The following is a 5656-nucleotide window of genomic DNA, read 5'->3' as shown; positions in this document are numbered from 1 at the left end:
GAATTATCCATAGGGCTCAGAAATTACATTGGGAAAGGTTGAATGTATAAATTCAAAATTCAAAGTTATAGAAGGTACGAACAAACAAGACGATTATATAGCATACAAGTTCTATTTAGAGAACCCGGAAAGAAAAGCAAAATGAAAAATATATTAATGGATCAAAGCGTAGACATTCTAGATGAGTTTTGGATGATGGAGTACAATGGCACTGTCAAGATGATGGACTGTGCAGTAGGACTTTAGGTGAGCTTATTGTTGTCGGTAACGGGGGTGAGATGGGCTTCTTCTTCTTCTTGAAGACGGAGGAAAGGATGCGCTTGAAGGCCTCCCAATACTTGTAGCGGGCCAGCAGGCGAAGTATGTATTGCTTCTCCGGGGTGTAAGGAGGGAATCGGAGGTCAGGGTCTTTGGAGGTGCCTTGGACGACGACGGGCTTAAAGTGGGAGAAGGCGTCGAAGGAGTACTTACCATGGTAGGAGCCCATGCCGCTCTCTCCGACACCACCAAATGGGATGCTGTCCATGAAGAAGTGCACACCCGCGTCGTTGATAAGCAACGTCCCCGACGAGGTCTGCTCTTGCACCACCTTGTGCAGGGACTTGTCGGTGCTGAAGAAGTAGAGGGCGAGGGGCTTGGGCTTGGAGTTCACAAAGCGGAGGGCCTGGTGTAATGGCATGGTGAAGACAGGGAGAATGGGACCGAAGATCTCCTCCTGCATGATGGGCGAGTCGAGCGGCGGGTCGAGGAGGATGGTGGGTGCGATGAAGAGCGAGTCGCGGTCGTGCTCACCGAGGGTGTAGGCGACGGAGGGTTTGATGTCGGGGTGGGATAGGAGGGACAGGAGGTGATCGAAGCGGGACGCATTCACGACGCGGGCAAGGTCGAGGGATGCGATGGGGTGGAGGGAGCTGTAGAATGACTCGAGGGCGGTTGCGAGCGCGGCGACGAAGCGTTGGGGGCCGTCGTCGTCCGGGGTGACGAGCGCGTAGTCGGGGGCGACGCAAGCCTGGCCGCTGTTGCAGCCCCACTTACAGATGGCTACACGAGAGGCTACCTGGGCCAGGCTGGAGACAGTCGGAATGTCCACAACGACGGGGCACTTGCCGCCGAGCTCCAGGACGACGGGGGTGAGATGACGTGCGGCCGCCGCCATGATGAGGCGCCCCACGCGCGGCGAGCCCGTGTAAAAGATCTTGTCCCAGCGGTGCGCCAGCAGGGCGGCGCCCATACCGGGCCCACCCTGGACCACCCGCACGCGCGCCTCGTCGACGTATGGCGCCGTCAAGCCGGCTGCCAGAACCGCCGAGGTGGCAGGCGCAATCTCCGAGACCTTGACGACGGCCTTGTTGCCCGCGGCGAGCGCGCCAACGAGAGGCTCCAGGGCCAGCAGCACCGGGAAGTTCCATGCCGAGAAGATCAAGACCGTGCCCAGTGGCTCCGCCACCACTCGCGCCTTCGCCGGCCGCAACGTCAGAGGCACCCCTGCAGGCTTGGCCTCCATGTACTTCCGCAAGTTCTTCAGCATGTGGTCGCAGGCATTCAGCACAGGCGCCACCTCCGTATAGAAGCTCTCGAAGCTTGACTTGCGAAGGTCGTGCTCGAGCGCCCTGCATATCTCGTCTTCTTTCTCTTCCAAGAAGGCCTTCAGCCCCTTCAGCTGCCTCTCCCGCCAGCTCCTGCTCTGCTCCTTCTCTGCCATCTGAATGTCGGTATACAGCGCCGCAGCTGCTCCGGCCTCCGCTGGGCTAGCCCTAATCCTCTCTGGTTCTTGGATGAAGGCCATGGTGGTGACGGTACGAGAAATTCTGTTGATGATGGCACGACGACAGGAGATCTCTGCCACGGTACGATAAATCGGTCGATCCAAGGATGATACGAGAAATCCGTCAATAATAGTAGTCGCGTTTGTTTCTGGTGCTTTTTTTTAAAAGCTAGCTTTTTCGGTCCGTGCTTAATATATCCATTACATCAAATGTCAGTAACCATGATCAAGGCAACCACAAGTTACCTTCTTGCATAGAAATTCTTTGCATGCACTTAGCTCACAAGATTACGAGCAAACATTCCTTGGACGATGTGGTTATGGGAGGTGAGTTGTGAGCAAGAGTAGTGATCTTGTCACACAACACATGATATATCAACCTATTTTCTTGTCCTAAAACAAAACAATCTAGTCTCTCCAATTTTGTATGCTATAGTGCTATTTGAAAATGGACCATATAAAAATACTCTATAAATTGTATAATTGAACTAATAGTTTTATCTGAAGAAGATTCATTTATCTAAATGGTACCACATCAATGCAATGAATTCATACGGTTTTAGTTGTTTTGCTTATTTGATACTAGATGCTCCACACCTAGATTTTCCTAGCACTTCACATTGGTATTTTTCTACTACTTTGCATAGGGGTTTGAAGGCACATTTCATGTACCAAGAGGGTTCATGGGAGATTAATATAAGAAACACAATCCAAACTTTAAAAGCTTTGGCAACTTGGACTAATACAAGGTTAAATGCACAAAAATACAATATATGGGGATGCGGCAATGTATATGGAGCAAAAGACCAACATTAATGGGATCAAGCCTAAACTATATCTCCAACAAAACCTTATGACCATTTCTCAATGTTTCCCAAAGACAAACACATTTAATGGTGATTTCTATTCATAATGAGCTTATTATGGTATGCATATCATCCTCATACACTAAGCTAATATCATCTCTTAAATTTGACAAGCCATAAACTATATTGAGAATTACTTTTTATTCTCTCTCTCTCTCTCTCTCTCTCTCTCTCTCTCTCTCTCTAATAATTAATCATTAATAGCATATATACATAATTATATATGCATAATATATTAATTAAAATATAATTATATATATTTATTTAAAAATTAATAATTATTTTTAATATCTAATAAATAATATAAAATTATTAATTAATTATAATAAATATATTAAAGATATGTTGAATATAAAAAATATATGAAAGATAAGTATACATAATAGATATTAGTTAAAATAATAATATGATAATTATATTATAGATTTTATTAGTATATTAATGTATATACATAACATTTAATACACATATATATTAGCATTTCTATTAAGTATTATATGCATATAAGTTATATATCTTTTATTAATGATTAATTAACATATTGATAGTTATTAACTAATATGTAATTATGTATATAAGTGTATTAATATTAGTATTTAAAAATATATTATTAATTTAATATACAATCATACCATTTATTATTATTATTATTATTATTATTATTATTATTATTATTATTATTATTATATAAGGCCATAATTATATGTATATATGTGTATGTATGTATGTGTGTGTGTGTCTATTTATTTATTTATTTATTTTATAATATATTTAAATAGTAAATAAATGGTAATTATACATACTAATTAGGTGTTAATATGTAATATAAATATTTAATATAGGTATACATATTGATTATAAGTCAAGTATGGTTTACATAATAACATAGTTGGTATGTATGCATACACATACACATATATATGTGCATATGTGTATGTGTATATATGTATATATGTAGTAGATATGTATTTAATACATGCATGTGTATTTGTGTGGTCTCGTAAATATGTGTCCTCTCTCTCCCTCATCATTTTTATCTCCTTTCCTTTCTTTTTCTTCCTACTATATCTCATCTTTCTTCACCTTATATGTGTGCATATGTACGCATGTGTATTTATGTGTATGCACATGTTTGTATGCATTACATGTATATTAACATGTACATATTTGCATGCATATTTGTAAGTGTGTATTTTATAAGAGTGTATCCATTCTCTCTCATTTATTATTTCTCTATTTTTTCTCTCACTCATATAATTTGCAAGACTTTCAAATTCAACAAACTCCTCCAAGAAAAACTTCTTGCATGAGTTCAATACATGGTCAATATCCCAATCAGGGTTGAAAATGTCCTTTGCAGTTCCGTAATAAGATAACTCCATGCCATTCTAAAGAAGAAAGTCTAGGGGCCTTTCTGATGGAGAAACCTCTGTGATCTGAGACAATCCAAAACCCTTAATGGTGACTTGCCTTTGAGACTAGAGACTTCCTAGGCATTCCCTCACTTTGCTGCTAAACAAAAGAAGAAAGCTATGGGAATTTCAAGGGAGAAGGTAGCACAACCAAAATCCCTTGTTGGCCCTAATGACAATCTTCTTCTTTTCTTATTAGGGGTTACCTACTGGGAGAATGCAACATCCTTAGGTTCATACATGAGTGAAAACACGATACGGCGCAAAAGTATGCGCTTGACCTCATGAACAATGTCTCATCGCTTCGTATTTATGAATCTACGATACCACGCGAAAGTGGGCAAGTGACCTCAAGAATAATACATCCTCACTTCGTATCAAGGGATACATGAAATGGCGCAAATTGACATATGAAACACTGAAAGTGGAGCTCAATAGTAGCTAGCCTTGATAATTTGTTTAAAAAATCATAAATGTCTAATTACTTGTTTATATAAACTGACAAATATTTGCCACGTGGAAAGCCATGTAGACAGCCACGTGGATGGCCCGTGCAAACCCTAGCCAATAAAATGGTGACATGTGTTGCCTATCCTGCATGTATAAAAGATCGATACTAGCTTACCTGGCTCACTTTTTGAATCCACGAGCACGAATACATAGCAATGTCAAGATCAATGATTGTCACATCGCCATGTACCGGCCATTCATAAATATGGCACAAGTAGGTGATTTTTAAACATGTGCTTCACTACATTCGCGTCGTATCGATCATATGCAAATACGGTGCGAGTAGCTTCATTTCCAAACCACGCTTTACTCCTATCGTGCCGTATCGATCATCCGTATGTCATCCGCAAATACGGCACGAGGAGTTTCATTTCAAACCCGCGCTTTTCTCTGATCACAACTTATTGGTCATCTGTATGTCATCAGTAAATACGGCACAAGTACCGCATTTTCAACCAGCACTTTACTCCTATCACATTGTATCGATCATCCATATGTCATCTGCAAATACGACGCGAGTAGCTTCACTTCAAACCTGTGCTTTTCTCCTATCACGCAGTATTGGTCATCCATATGTCATCAACAAATACAGTGCGAGTACCTCATTTCAAACCTGTGCTTTACTCCTATCGCACCGTATCAATCATCTGCAAATACGGCATGAGTAGCTTGATTTCCAACCCGCGCTTCACTCCTTTTGCGCCATATTTGTTGTTTATGTTTGGGCTTTAAGCTTTCTTACTTATGGTTTTAAAATGTTTTAACTTGTCTCATTTTCCAACAGGTCGTGGCTAGGACAAAGCAGACTGCAAGGAAGGTGTATATAGACAACAAAGAGAGTGAGGAAGAGACAAGGCCATCAGCTCCTCAATCTTTCCCTCTTGAGATCCCACCTACCCCTAGTTGCTCTCAATCTCTTGCCATGGAATCTAAGCAATCTAGTGCAGAGACAGTGTCTTCTCCTGCCTATAGTAAGCTTCATCATGTACAATCCTCCCCTACAACTACCAAGTTTCCAACCTCCCTTAGAGCCCCTATTCAATAGACAAAGCAACCTAGACCCTCTTACGCCCATGGAGAAGAAGACCCTTCCAAGTCCAAGA

At 41.6% G+C, this 5656-nt stretch overlaps 1 pseudogene; it reads right to left on the bottom strand.

The window, feature by feature from the left end:
* Positions 1-214: 214 nt before the first annotated feature.
* Positions 215-1797, bottom strand: LOC148017516 (aldehyde dehydrogenase family 3 member H1 pseudogene; annotated as a pseudogene).
* Positions 1798-5656: the final 3859 nt, after the last annotated feature.

The sequence above is a fragment of the Lygodium microphyllum genome, chromosome 22 (assembly GCF_053477565.2).
Source record: "Lygodium microphyllum isolate KBCC chromosome 22, Lygodium_microphyllum_v1.1.10, whole genome shotgun sequence".
NCBI classification, from domain to species: Eukaryota; Viridiplantae; Streptophyta; class Polypodiopsida; order Schizaeales; family Lygodiaceae; genus Lygodium; species Lygodium microphyllum.
The sequence above is the reverse complement of the archived record's forward strand: the minus strand, read 5'-3'. Positions and strand labels throughout refer to the sequence as shown.